Source organism: Phyllostomus discolor, chromosome 12 (genome assembly GCF_004126475.2).
Source record: "Phyllostomus discolor isolate MPI-MPIP mPhyDis1 chromosome 12, mPhyDis1.pri.v3, whole genome shotgun sequence".
Classification (NCBI taxonomy): Eukaryota; Metazoa; Chordata; class Mammalia; order Chiroptera; family Phyllostomidae; genus Phyllostomus; species Phyllostomus discolor.
The window spans coordinates 39,782,499-39,797,897 of NC_040914.2; positions in this window are offsets into that span (position 1 = coordinate 39,782,499).

Consider the following 15,399-nt stretch of genomic DNA (forward strand, 5'->3'; position numbering starts at 1 on the left):
GGGTTATAGGGTGATCCCTGCCACAGCTACTCAGCTTTCGCTGCATTATAAAAGCAGCCACAGACAATACCTGAAACGAATGAGTGTGGCTGTGTTCCAACGAAATGTCATTTACAGAAACAAGTGGCGGGCCACAGGACCACAGTTAGCTGACCCCACTTTACAGCACAGCATGGTGCAGAGACCACCCATTGTAAAGCAAGACAATCCTTATTTTGGATTGTAGCTCTCTCTCTCTCTCTCACATAACCTTTCAATCAGTTTTCTTTCCTGAAAAAATGAGGTACAATAATACATCACACACACAAATAAGAATGATTATGTGCGAGACCTTCAGGATTTTTGGAACATTAGAAAACACTCAGTAGCTGCGTTTCCCTGAAATGTGTAACTATAAATTTTATAGCTGCAGAATTTAAATTTGAAAATGTTTTACTTTTAGAAGTCTCCTAGAGAGCTCTCTACATCTGGTCTGGAGGTTGTGTTTGTCATTGATCTCAGCAGAAAGCCCATGCAATCAGAAAGCTCAAATAGAATTTGGGTTGTAATTCCAATTGATATATGTTGATTTAAACCTTGGAGGACAATTCAATAACTCGTAAAGTTGAAAGGAATAGAGGAAATAGAGCCTTCAGACTTGTTATGTGATTAACCTTCGACAGAGAAAGAGCATAATAAATGAGCAGCATTTGCTATACTCTTTTCATGGTGAAATTGTTTTAAAAAAATAAGGAGAGTCTATCAATGTCAGAGGATTGTTTAGGAGACTCTGCCGAGTCGGATTAGCCTGTCAACAAATCATCCCCTGATGAATTCCATAACAACAACATTTATCGCCCTGCGTGCTGGAGAAACACGTGTACGTGTTGAATTTGCCGTAACATACATATGTAACAGGAAGGACAAAACTAATGTTCGGAATGTGCTTTGTCTACAGGGATGTAAGCGAAGCACTTGATTTCTCTGTTCCCTCGGTGGAGCTCTGCTTTAAGCGTTAACTGCTTTAACAGAAGTGCCTGAGCAGGGAAGAGTATTGTGTCTGTTTCCAGTGAAAATGGACAGAATTGTGAGCTCTGTCATTCCATTACTCGGTTAAATTGGAATATGGCTGGAGGGAAGATCTGGAAACTCGGCATCTAATTCCCACAGGCCTTTTCGGTGTGTACGGGCCACTGCGATGTGTCCTCTGATGCTTAGTGCGAGCTGCGCTGAGCGTTTCACAAACTGTTGCTTCCTCCACAAAGTTCTGTATGTTCACCTCTCCCTCTAACTACCAATGGTTAGAACGTTTGTAAATTCATTGTTGAAAATAACTTTGAGGGAGGTACGTCAAAAAATCTCAATAAAGGTGTTACTGAGAAGAGGAGGTATCACGGAAGGACGTTAACAATGTGTCTTCAGTAAATTCTGACCATGAGTTACCAGTGAAGGGGTCTGGCTAACTTCCCAGCTGCTTAACTTCTCAGGTTCTCTTTCCTCATTTGGAAAACAGGAGAATTATCACTACTCTTCCGATAGTGGGAATTCAATGACAGCGAATATGAAGCACAGAGCCTGACATCAATGTGTATGATCAATAAACAGTATCTATTATTACTTACATTATTTTTATTTACTCAAGTCAATGAGTTACACTTTTGTGGATAAAGTGAGTTAGATGAGAATGTGGAATTGTCGAGAAAGGGACTGCTAAGAAGAATTTTTATGAAACAGAGGTTTGCATCAATGTGCCTAACAAAGTGTAGTTATACAATAAATATTGGTTAATTTGATTTCACACAACCTTCATTGTTATGTTTGTGGATCCCAAATTAAGCCATGAATAGTTTCTGAACTACTTTCATCAGAACCAGATGGAAGAAGAGAGACAACACGTACAAGAATCTAGTTTACATCAGTCCCCAGAGGACGGACAGAGGAAATAATAGGTCTTTTCAATCTTTAGTTTCAATAACTCTACAGGAGCAAGGCTGCTGGAACAAATGAGGCTGCTCTGCCTCCCTGGGCACAGGATAATTCGATACAAACAACCTTTTCCAACAACAGAAGTTAGGGCCATGAGTCAGCACACGAGGCAGGCAACAGACTAAAAAAAGTCTCTGTGTGCCCTTCTGGACTTTGGACTGAAAGCTGCCGGCTCTATCCAGCCTCCTCCTTATCATGTTACTCCACAATCGAAATAGGTGTCCCGTTACAGCCTTGGCTCACCCCCACCGAAGCTACAACCACATCTGCCATGTGCATGTAAGAATATCAATGTCAAGACTGTGTTGAGTGAGGCTCTCTTTTTGTGAGCCTAATAGCTCGTGCAGTGTGCAACTGCCAAGCATGACCATGAATGTTGGCATTGGGATGGGGCAGCCTTTGTGCCTGTCGTCAGCGCTCGGGCAGAGGGATTCCACTTCTTCACTGAGCATTGTCCACATGCAGGCTGAGGAGGTCAGGGGCGCTTACAGATCCTCTTAGATTAAGCACTTTTTTTCTTCTTCAGAGTTAGGTTTACAAAATGAAACAAGGCAAAAAAGAAAGAAAAGAGAAATTCTAAACCACACAAGGCACTGGAAGACCACCTGTGACCAAAGGAAGCATCAATTTCCAAGAGGAACTACTTGGGAAAGCGTGCTGCGTGACCCACAGCGCCGCACACACAGCTATTCCCCTTCATTTATGCAGCTCACACGCCCTCTCCAGTGTGCAAAGCAGAGCTGAGAAGGGCACGGCACCCAGAAAACACATGTGGGACTTGACCTTTCCTTCGAAGCTACAGCCAACTCTGAGTTCAAAGGCATCAGCAAGGATGAGGGGAAGCCAGGTCCAGATCATCCACGGGTCTTCTGGAAGCTACTGGTTTGGGTTTAGTTTCATGTTATTCTTTATTAAACTCTGCCATATGCATTTTTTCTTGGTTTTAAGCTAATTTATGCAATTGTAGAAATGGTTTAATACAAAACACAATCCACAAAAGTAGGGAACACATGAACAAGAGTACTGTGTCAGTAAAGTGGATTTCGGGGGGGAAAATAAAGTCACGACTTACACTTCCTGGCAATTTTCATGGTGTAAATACACCAATCATGGCCAATTTCAAGCTATCAACAGTTTAACAACTAGCTCTCAAAATCCCTAAATGCTGAATAGGCTCTTACTAAGCAGCTCCTCCAAACTACTACAGAAGTCCTTACCAAAAGGCAACCCTGTGAAGGAAATGGTTTACTTATTTCCAGTCGTTTTGTTGCATTTTCACATTCTGTCTATATTATAAATAGAATATTATATTCTGCTTTTTGCGGGTGCTTGATTTTTTTATTTATTCTATGATCATATTTGATTTATCTTCCACAGAATGCTTAAGTACCCAGCTTTTTTATACACATAGAAGAAACTGAGCAGGTCTCGGAGGCAAACACAGCCAGGCTCCGACAGTGGTGTCGTGAGCAGCCCGCAGTGTGGCTACGGGAACATTGCTTAATCTGCTGAACCTCATCTTCTCACCTTTAAGGCAGAGATAACAAATAATACCCAATTCGCAGGGTAAAGACGGTTGACATTTCTAAAGTGATCACAGAATTCTAGTTCCTTTCTTCTTACTCCCTACTATACTTTAGTAGTTGGTTTATTCTTACCACATACACTGGTCTTAACAATTTAAAAAGTTCTCCTGGCTCCTGCCTCAGGAGAAAGAATGAGTAGAACAGTATTACTGTATAAAGTGGCCCATAACCTCAGATGACTATAGGCTTAGACCCCATGACCTTAAGTTCCTTGACTTTTAAGTGACTCGCTAAGCCGAGTTACAGTCAGGAGGGGCAAGGACTGTCAAGCATTGTAGAACTTACTCAGGTGCATGGAATCGAGAATGTCCTTTGCTGGAAAAGAGCTTGTGGAACAATCAGTCCCAATCTTTCTTTGTTCTTATGTAGAACCAAAACTTAAAGTAGGAATGGAAAAATCTTAATTTTGTGATTTTATAAATACGTGCGCTGTCAATGCTGGCAACAGTTAACACATTTAGTGCAATGCTGATAAATTATACATCTTGTTGGACGTGTGCTTTTGTAGAATTCTGGTCAAATTAAAATACATACACAAAGGTGTTTCATTTAGGATGGCCAATCTGGGTGCTTGTCCCATTCCTTTTGTTGCGAGTGACAACACAGGAAGAGATTCCACAGCCAGGCTGAGGAGGAAGATGGAACACAGCATCCATAGGCAGCACCAACTGCTAGCCGTCTGCCCCCGCTGCACGCCCCCACTCGTCCTTAGGAACGGAACCTCCAGCTGCAGGACGCCTGGGCCCTGCATGCTGATACCAGCCCTGGGACTTACTTTGCATGAGAAAAAGGATAAACTGTATCTTGTCTAAAACTACTCTTCTTTGGGGTAGCTCTCACCTGCCACCAAACCTACTATCTGATATCCCACATGATCCAAATCCAGGAGACCTGTTCCCTGAATATGTAATTTGAATCAAACTGGAAAAAAGTAAGAAACCCAGTCAACTGGAACAAATGGTGTGTGAGTGCAACAGCCATAAACATTACCAGTCAGCGAGTTTCTCCTATATGCCTGGCATTGTTCTGAGTTTTTTCTTTCTTTCTTTTTTAAATTTACTGATATGACACTGGTTAAAAAGAGTACATAGGTTTCGAGTATAAATTTCAATGATACATGATCTGATGTTGGATTGTGTGTCCACTACCCACAGTCAAATCATTTTCTGTCGCCATGTATCTGACCCTCTTTACCCTTTACCACCCTCCCTTCCTTCTGGTAACCATACTGTTGTCTGCATCTATGAGTTTTTGTTCTTTTTCTTGTCTGTTCACGTGCTTCAGCTTCATATACCACATATGAGTGAAGTCACGTGGTTCTTAACTTTTCCCGTCTGACTTACTTCACTTGGCAAGATGATTTTTTCAATGCGTTACGTTATTTAACCCTGTGAAGTTGACACCGCCATCCTCGTTCTGTCACAGAAGTGGAAGAAGGGGCACTTTAGACAGTTTGTGGGGGAGCCAGGATTCCACAGTCAGCTTGTCTTCCCCCATACCTTAAAATGGAACATCCCATCATCAGCCACTTCAAAGAAACAAGGAATCCAAAGGCACTCTCTCGTGGGCTCTCAATGGCCAGCCCTCCTACGAAGCTTGCATGCATCTGCCAGGTCCCCGATCATTTCTGCAACATGAGTGCAATGAATAAAAATTATTTTTAAAATTAATTTTAAGTTAATATTCAAGTAATCTTTAAACCATATCAGCCAAAGATTGTCACTTGTTACCTAAAATGCAAGTGAAAATGTATGAATGAAATCACAATTTCACCTTCTATACTTCCTTTAGCTTTTCTTTTTCCTGTCTGGCTATAAATTTTGTAGGAAAATAGATGATTGTCCTTTCAAAGTAGTTTACCTTCTCCTGATTCCAATTTTTCACTTGAATTCATACTCTTCTGATTGGAAGAGAAATCCTATTCCTATGGCAACATGGGTTTTGTTCCCTGCTTCTCCCTTTTAAAAATCCAAGCAAATACACTTTACTTCAGAAATTGAATAAACAGTGGAAACAGGTGACTCTATTTTTGAAACATGTTTTTCTCTGGAAACGGTCTCTTACCACTCCCCTTCCCTCGCCTTCGATGTCCTTCCAAAGTATTTGTCATTGGGGAGATCACAGGTTGGGGCGATGCTTCGCCAGAAGGGCCTGACTTAAGGGTCTCTAGTCCCCCCGCTCCCTTACAGCCTACCGGCTGTGCCGAGACAAAGAAGTATGGCCCAAATAAAAGGACAGAGGAGAGCCTCAGAAAGAGAGCTAAGCGAGGAGGAGATCACCAGCCTATCTGATGGAGAATTGAAAGCCCTGGTTATCAAAATGCTCACAGATCTGATTGATCTTGGTCAAAAAGTGAAAAAAAAAAAACAAACAAAGGATACCCAAAATGAAATAAAGCAGAATGTTCAGGGAAGCAATAGTGACAGGAAGGAAACCAGGACTCAAAGCAACGATTTGGAACAAAAGGAAAAAATAAACATCCATCAAAATGAAGAAACAAGAATTCGAAAAAGTGAAGAGGCTCTTACAAACCTCCGGGACAACCTGAAATGTTCCAATATCTGAATTATAGGGGTGCCAAAAGGAGAAGAGGAAGGCCAAGAAATTGAAAACTTATTTGAACAAATAATGAAGGAAAACTTCCCCAAGCTGGCGAAGGAAATAGACTTCTAGGAAGTCTGGGAAGCCCAGAGAGTCCCAAAGAAGTTGGACCCAAAAAGGAACACACCAAGACACATCATCATTAAGTTACCCAATATTAAATATAAAGATAGAATGCTAAAAGAAGCAAGAGGAGAGAATTACCTACAAAGGAGTTCCCATTGGACTATCAGCTGATTTCTCAAAAGAAACTTTGCAGGCAAGAAGGGGCTGGAAAGAAGTATTTGAAGTCATGAAAGGCAAGGACCTACATCCAAAATTACTCTATCCAGCAAAGCTTTCATTTAGAGTGGAAGGGCTTCCCAGATAAGGTCAAGTTACAGGAGTTCATCATCACCAAGCCATTATTATATGAAATATTAAAGGGACTTATCTAAGAAAAAGAAGATAAAAAATATGAACTGTAAAATGACAACAAATTCACAACTATCAACAAATGAACCTAAAAGAAAAGAAAAACAATGAAAACAAAAACTCAGCAAACAGCCAGAACAGGAACAGAATCAGAGAAATGGACATCACACAGAGGGATTTCAGTAGGGAGGGGGAAGGGAGGAATAGGTGGGAAAAGGTACAGGGAACAAGAAGCATGGTTGGTAGGCATAAGCTAGACGGGGAGAGATAAAAGTGGGATGGGAAACAGAAGACTCAGAGAACTTACATGTACAACCCATGGACATGAACTAAGGGAGACAATGCTGGAGGGTTGGGTGGGCAAGGCAGAAGGGGGATAGAGCAGGAAAAGGTGGGAAAATGGTAATAACATAATCAATAAAAATATTTTTAAAAAAGGGCTCTCTAGTTACTGGTCCATGCTTTTTTGGTGGGTGGGGTGGTGCAGTCCTTCAAGGTTGGCTGACCCCACTTTACACAGTCTCTGGAGCAGATCAGAGTGCCCACGGTTGACAGAGAGATGTCTCATAGGTCTCAATAAAAGCCAGAAGAAGCAAGGTATATTTGTGTAAGTAAAATAAAGCATAGCCCTTTAATATCTTCCACCTTTCCCAGCAGCACGAAGGCCTTAAGCACTGGCATTCCCAAGCATCGGAGGACTGAAGCACTCTCTGGGGCTGCACTCGGCACCGAACATCAGGCAGAACGGGGCCCGCTGGAGGGGACTCCAAGTCACAGCTCTGCGCGTGAGCTCGCTGCAGCGTCCCATGAGACACCCTCATGATAACGGTATAATGAGAAAACCTACGTGAAAAGGGGAAGTAAACAGAACTCGAGGCAGCTGGACAGAGATCTGGGAAGGAGTTTGCATGGCAAGCCAAAGACAGATTTGTAAGACTGATTGTGGGGAAAAGTAATTTTACTAAACCGCGATGCTGGGGTACTACAGCATGCTGAAAAGAGACAGGCTCAAGTTGTGGGAGTGCTCCCTTGTACTCTACCTTCTAACTGAAATTCTCGCCTAGACTGAAGTGGGGAAAAGGACTTCTGTCAAGAAACCTATGTTTTGTGTATTGAATATGACACCACTTGAGACAGCAGCAGCAAGAGCAAGATCATTGAAAAGCCAACAGCCTTCCTGACTATAAACCTCCTACAATCTCTTACCCAATGGTTAAGCTGTAAAGTGGCCCTTTGGCAGAGAGAAACTGAAACCAAAGCTCTAACAACAGCTGCTTTCCCTAAAGCATCGAAGACAAAGCAAAAGTACGTCATTTCTTTCTCAGAAGTATGGTGTGATTTAATTACTTGTGTTGCCTCTGTGGTGTTTTCCTACCGTGTTTCATTGTGAGCATATGGTATTCCTCCTTATTATGGCCAGGAGTGTCTTTTGTGGGTTACTTTAAGAACCTAACCACCATATGACATTGTTTCTCCATAGGTAACCTGTTTCCAAGTTCTCAACAACCAAATTAGAAACAAACTTTCAGATCCAATGACTGACTGACACAGTCACTATTACAGGCTGAATAAATGTTGGGGGACAAAAAGAGTCTCATCTTCTTGCTACTAACATGTTCACAAGCACTTCCACTTCGAGTCTTTTTCAAAATAACCTGGTTTCAAATGCTATGAATTTGGATGAATTGCTTTGATCTAACGGAAACCTGAGATCAGGACATCTTGGCCTTCCTGTCAGGCACATGAGTCCTATGCCTGCTGTAACTGCTCAGCTCCTCAAAGTCAGATTCAAGGGCACCTTCTACCCTTTGTGTTCAGCTCTGACTCTGGCCGTACTCTTGATTTAGAGAAGGAACCAACGGCCTCAGCCTGCTAAGCACTGAAACTCTGCATTGGGGAACTGGCCTCCCCGGTTGTCCCAGCATTTACCACGGAGCTGCCGTGTTGCTTCCCCAACACACCAGGGCCCGACGTTTTAGTTCCTGAGCCTCAGTCCTCGACAGTGGGTTTCTGCTTCATTCCTTCTACCCTCCCCATGGACGAAGCCCTGAGTCCCTTTCTTAGAGGAAGGTTCCTTGCCTCTTGAAAACCTCCTCCAATGATGACTCCACCACAGTTCTCCTTCACAGCCTTCTTACCTGTGGGTGTCTGCCAACCATTTCTGCTGTCCTACCTTCTGATGGATGACTTCTGGATATGCCTTATACCTCACTCTTACCTATATTGATGCCTCCTCTTAAAATAAGGTCCACTGACCTCTGTCTAAATCTGGGCAAGTCCCACAGTCAGTGCACTCTCTATTCTACCCCTCGCTCTGTGGCTGTGTAGAGTCGTGGAGATTTACACAACCTCAACCTGCAGAGCAGAAGATGCCTCTAGGCGCCAGGCAGGCCACATAAATGAGTGACACTGATCTGACGGGAACGGTGCAAACTGCCTCTAGTTTGCACGTGCTCAGGGGAAAGGGGGCAGATACAACTCCACCTTTCCAACTTGAAGCCTACAGTCTAGATGATGTGATGTCTCTGAAGCTGTTACTGTCAACTAATTCAGAAGGTTTCTAAACACTGACCCAATCCACACATCACTGATTTGTGATTTCTGCTTTAAAGTGAGAAAGTGAAAGGTAATCTTCTACTAATACAACTGATCTTCATTTCCATATCCCAGCTTAACAATTCTTTCGAATGACATAAGCACTTTGTAGTGGAAAGCTGACCGTGAATTTCTCTGTATACAAAAGGGAACACATTTGAGGGGGAAAAAAGTCTTTCTTAATGGGTAGTATTGAATACTAATTTAAAATATAACTTTACCCCAAGCTACATTAATCCCTAAGAAATGAGATGAAAGGAGACCAAATGAATCAGTCACATGAGCCTCGCTCTTTAATCACCATCCTCGCTATCGCTAATTGACTCATCAGCGCACATTGGCTTTGTTCCCTGGGGTAGACTAAAACAAACACATAACATATGTCTCCTTTTTTTTCATACGTCTCCTTAAGATGAAAGATTTCACGTGTTCGAAATTAAAGTACCCATAAATTACCAAAAAAGCAGACTAAGACATCTAAATAGCAAATGGAAACCTTGTAGGGGAGATAATAACATTATTTGTTGAACCATAGAGGTTCGGAGACTGAATCATTACTACAGGCTCTCCCATAAAACTTAGAATCCTGTTTGTTCGTGTCCATAAGCAAAATAAGGAAGTAAACCCAAGACTATCAGATGATGTCTACGAGTTACCTTGAATCAATTTTTCATTGCTGTTGTATTGAGTCAGATTTATGATTCTGCTTGGGTTGTATCAGAATTAACTGATTTGGTCATTACGCCCATCAAAATAACCAGATGTTCCCACTATTTGCTTGGCAGTTGATCTGAATGTTTTTTATGATGTGGTTGATTCATCTGCGCATTTTGATTTGGTTTCCAAGGTAGAGATGTTAACAGCAAGTAAATTTTCAGGATTTGCAGAAAATGTTCACGGACGCTTTCCAGTTGTGGAGTACTGAATTTCATCTGTTCTTAATCATAAAGGAAAAGAATGTGAAAAAAGCTAAGCTTGGGCACAAATAAGCCCAGCTACAGGGAGTGCCAATTGCTTTGCGTGGCACACCTTTCAAAAAATATTAATCAGAATGGGAAGTGATTATCAAAAACCAAGCATCTATCTTTAAAGTTAGTGTACTCTTTTAAAAAACATTTGTTCAAAAATATGGCAAAGAACACTCTGAGTGAATCACTTACATACATTGATTAATTTCTAAAGATGCATTTTGCCCCATTATACTGCAATTCTATGTAGAATTGGCTATGATTAAAATATGGCCTCCAGTATATACAAAAATATATTTTTAAAAAAATACATAAAGTACAGCACAGGGAACATGGTCAATAATATTGTAATAACTATGTATGGTGCCTGGTGGGTAATGGGAATATTGGGGGGGGTCATTTTATAAAGTATATGCTAACCACTACGCTGTACACCTGAAATTAATACAAAATAATATTGGAGGTTAACTGTGTAGTTCAGTTGGTCAGAACCTCTTCCCAATACACCAAGGATGCAGGTTCAATCCCTAGTCAGTACACATACATACAAGAGGCAACCAATGAATGCATAAATAACTGGAATAACAAATTGATCTCTCCCTCTCTCTCTCTCTCTCCCCCCTCTCAACTACCTCTCTCAAATCAATAAATAAAATTTTAAAAAGAAAAATAATATTAAAACAATAGTTATATATCTAGATATAAACTTTGTCCCGCTATAGTAACAGATTTGCCACTTTTGGTCCTGGTTGAAACAAATCCTAAATTTATGTTTTTAAAGGGAAAAATGTAAAGACAACAAATGTTAACAATATTAAAGTGTGGGGAAACATTAGCGCTATAAAACCATAGTGACCTCTAGGATAACACACAGATTGCATGCACATGTTAATCACCTGTTTAAAACAGAGTGGGGTGCAAAAATAAACACAATTTGACAATATGTTTTGTCTTGTTTTGTTTTTTTACTTTGGTTCATTAACTCAAAGATTATTAATTCCCCAAAATATACCCTCCTGAAATTCTAAGGGTGAACCGTGGGTCAGAAGCATTGTCCTTCCTCAGGGAGCTTGTTAGAAATGCTAACTCGGCCCTGCTCCACACTTGCTGATTCCGAATCTGCGTTTTACAGGATCTCCAGGTAATTCATATGCACATTACAGTTTGAGAAGCACGACTCCACAAGATTCTAAGACAAAAGTAACAAATAAGATTGGTCCCTGACCTCAAGGAAGTCATACTCTAAGAAGGTAAATGGATCTGGTAAACAGGTAATTATGGTACAAGTAATAAAGTGTATTCAAGTAGTATGGGAACATGGAGGAGCAATTACAACATTTAACAAAGGCAATTCCTTGAAGATGCAGTGCAATTAGAGTTGGGTCTTAAAAACTAAGAGCAAAAGACATTCCAGGCAGAGAAAGCAAGATGTTTAGGGAATGGAAGCCCTCTTCATATGGTGGACTAGAGGCTCTTTTAACCGAGAAGTGGAGGCAGGGGCTATTAAGGCAGGGTGACAACCACTGTAGAGACCTGGCCACAGAGTGTGAACTTTATCCTTGGGACAATGACTAGACATGGGAGCTTTGAAGAAGATGCGAGACTTGGTCACAACTGCATTTCAGAAAGACTGTATGCAGTGTACAGGCCACAAGAGATGAGGGAAAGACCAATGAGCACAAGTTATGTAGCCCAAAGCAATCTGAGCTTTGTAACATTCCTATTAATGGTTCTACATAAGAGAACAAGAGATTTAAAACCCCACAGTTAAAAAGCCTAACCTCACATATTGCAAAATTAAAAAGTCTATTAAAGTTTGACTAGTGATGGAGATTTGTAGACATCACAGAGATAACAGATAAAAATATGATCAAGAAATACAACTAAAAAGTAACTTCAAAATAAATTTAAAATTTACTTATCTTAAATTTAAAAATTACTTTTTTTCAATTCCTGGCATGAGGGAGACATCACTTAGGTGAAAAAGAAAAAACAAACCAGCTGAGCCTACCTACTTCATTCTGTTTCACAAAATTTGAGCTGGAAAAGCTGCCATTAGTTAACCTACCCAGCCCCCCACACAAAATAAAGCTTGTTTCAAAAAAAAGAAAAAGAAAAAGAAAAGATGCATAAGGTAGAATAGCAGGAGTAATAAAAATATAGCACGAAGAAATTTAAACATCTTAAAAGAATTTTGTTTTCCTTCAAGTGGGAGCAAAGTTCTTCAGCTGAATATTTTTAGCAACTAACGTCTTTTGATCAGAATTTCCCACGTGGTATATTGGCAACTATTGCACTCTTAGAATAGTGAATAAGAATTTATTAATACATGGTGTCATGCTTTCAACATTACTATAAGATGCAAGATTTTCTAGAATTTTCAGTGTAAGGAGATCAGGCTTGCCTTCTGTAACTAGTCCTTCCCTGGCATTTTTTTTTCTTTCTTTCTCAGTTATTCTTTTCAAAGGAGAAACTATGCTAATGGGCACTCAGGGGAAAGTATGGAGATTTCTTTATTCCTGTCAGCTCAAGAAAGATGAATTTAATGTATGCTTCAGATGCCCATATATAAGAGTGAGCTGTCACCCCTGTTTTATGACTTGACACACAATCAGCTTGTCAAGACCACAGAAAGAATACCTCTGGCACGTAAGGCTTAGAAAACACACTCACACACTTGGCCTGGAAAAAAAAATTACTTCAGGGCAAAATCCATCTGATTGGAAGATTAATCTAAATTGTGAGCACAAAAATGGGACAGTCTAGTAGTGGAAAAGGGTTGGTGGATAAATGACAGGTTAGAATACCTTTAAATCATGTGATTAAAAATATGACTATGAGAGGAAGCCAAAAAAACTATTCATGAAATATAAAACATATAATATGAACCTTATAAATTAATAACAATTATCTGGGCCCCAAATTCCAAAATGGCCTCAGGTGAAAACTATAACCCTTCCAAAGAAACCAGAGGCTAGCTAGCCCTTTCCTCCTGGTTCCACAGCTACAAGGTATCTACATATTTCCCGGCTTTCCAAGCCACACAACAGCGTTGGATCAATAACATGGGTCTGGTCCATATAGCCTTCTCTGAAATTCTCTTCTTTCTCCCTTCCTTCCTCCTGCCCTCCTTGCTGCGCCCCCACCCCCTTTATTCTCTCCCCACGATAGAAGTGAACAGCCAGGGCAGCTCTGAAAGCCACGGTTTGAAAACAGCAGGGCCCTCGTCACCCGGGATTCCACCCGGGATTCCAAAGTGGACTTCATGAAGCAGGATCCACCCCCTCAACTCCATCCATTAGCTCCATTCTCACCTCTGGATGAATTTTCTATGAGCAAAGCAAGCTGCTAATTGTTCTAAGCCACTGACACAGTCACTTTATCTGCTACAACAGCTAACTTTACCTTAACCAACACAATAGCCTACTCACAATTTGGAAGTCAGCCTGTCAAGAATATCACTACACTTTGGGAATTTCTGGGGAAAGTTCTGACCCATGGGCTACTAGGGTTTATAATCAGCTCTTCTGTGACCTCCCCCAAAGGTCAAAGTAATATCACAAACCATGACTGTCTTCTCATTTTTTTTATTTTTATTTTTGTGCTTTTTGTTATTTCATTGCAGTAGGGGGAAGAAAGGAAAGGCAAGAATCATATGAGTATGGTAAAAGGAAAAAAGCAATTTATTAACTCCTCCCTAAAAAAATTATTGGACATGTCTACATAGAAATTGAATCCACAGAAGAGTGGTGAGGAGAAGAAAAGAACATGATTTAATTTATTCTTGGCTAACAGGAAACTGAAATCCATATGGCTTTCATCTCTCCTGCACACGAGATGGGTTGGAGAGTCACATTTGTGAGAAATATGCTTTATGTCAAACTGATTAGAAGAGTCAATATTAGACATAACCTCTTTCCCTTTAAGGGTAGGCAAAGTCCATCATCCGTTTATGTCTCTGGTGGGGATTAAGGGGAGGCCTTAATCAACTTGCCTTATAACCTGAAGGCATTTAGAAGAAAAATCTATATTTGTTTCCTTAGTCAAATTGCTGAAGCATGAAATGGGATGTCTTGTCCTGCTGCCTTTGGTGGGAATGCCATATATTCTATTTATTTATTTGGATGGGGAAGCAGGAGACTTGCTGAAGTTTTATATATTGCCCACTGACTTTGATACGGTTCAGATTTCCAGAGAAAGACTGGAAAACGCTTTCAGCCAGAGAAGACTTACAGAACAACTTGTGCTTTAAACCACAGGGAAACACAGTCATTTCATTGGCAACCATCCAAGAATACCAAGAAAAAATTCTTAAATTACTTCCTTTCCACCCAACTTCCTTGTGTTCCTTAATTGGCAATATCACAAACATAAGTTCCAGACATCATCTGAAAAGATCTTGTCTCTGAATTGACAAAGGGGAATGCAGGCTGATGGGGGGCTGCACAAGGACCCCGGTGTCCAGGCTGGAAGTCCGAAGGGAAATGAGATGGAGATAAAGAGGAAGGGGAAAGAGAAGGTCTTTCCCCTGGGCTTGGATCCTAGACTTAGCCTGGAGATGTGCACAGACTGCTCATCACAGGGGGGATGGGGTCCCAACTGAGCTCCCTACCTAGGAAGATGCCTTTCTCTGTGCCCCCCGTGTGTAACTCATGAATGGTCAGGAAGGCAGGAGAACCAGATCACATCAAGGGAGGCTTAGACCCCAGGCAGGCAGGACCGTCTATGGGCTCTCCACCACTGTCGCTGAACTCTGGATGGCAGGGCTCGCCTTGCTGCCTGGACTGACCCTGCAGGCCAGACACAGACCCTAGTGGCATGCTGCCAATACCGCGGTGGGCTCTCCACTGTTGCAGGTTTTGGGCACCACTATCAGGATTCCTATTCAAAATCTTGAGTGAAGGCATTTGGTTAAGCAAACTGTGCGACGCCCTTACTGCCTGCCAGGAGCTGGGAAAGTGTGTCTGGCCTTGAGACATTTATAGTAGAGGGAAACTGTCCCCCAAAAAGATTCCAACTGGGGGCTTCCCAAAACATATGAAGAAGGTCCCTAGCAACAGCCAAAAGAATGGCACAAGCTCCCACAAGGGCACATTCACTCTGCTCAACTGATCTAAGAAAAAGGAGGGAGAGGAGGGTGGTCCGGTGGAGGTGAGAGGAGAAGCCCACAGACCACAGTGACTCAGGAACAACTTTCTGAAGAGACCTGGAGAAAAGATGAGCTTCTACATCATTTAATATATATGTTTAGCTGCAGGAATAAGCCATAT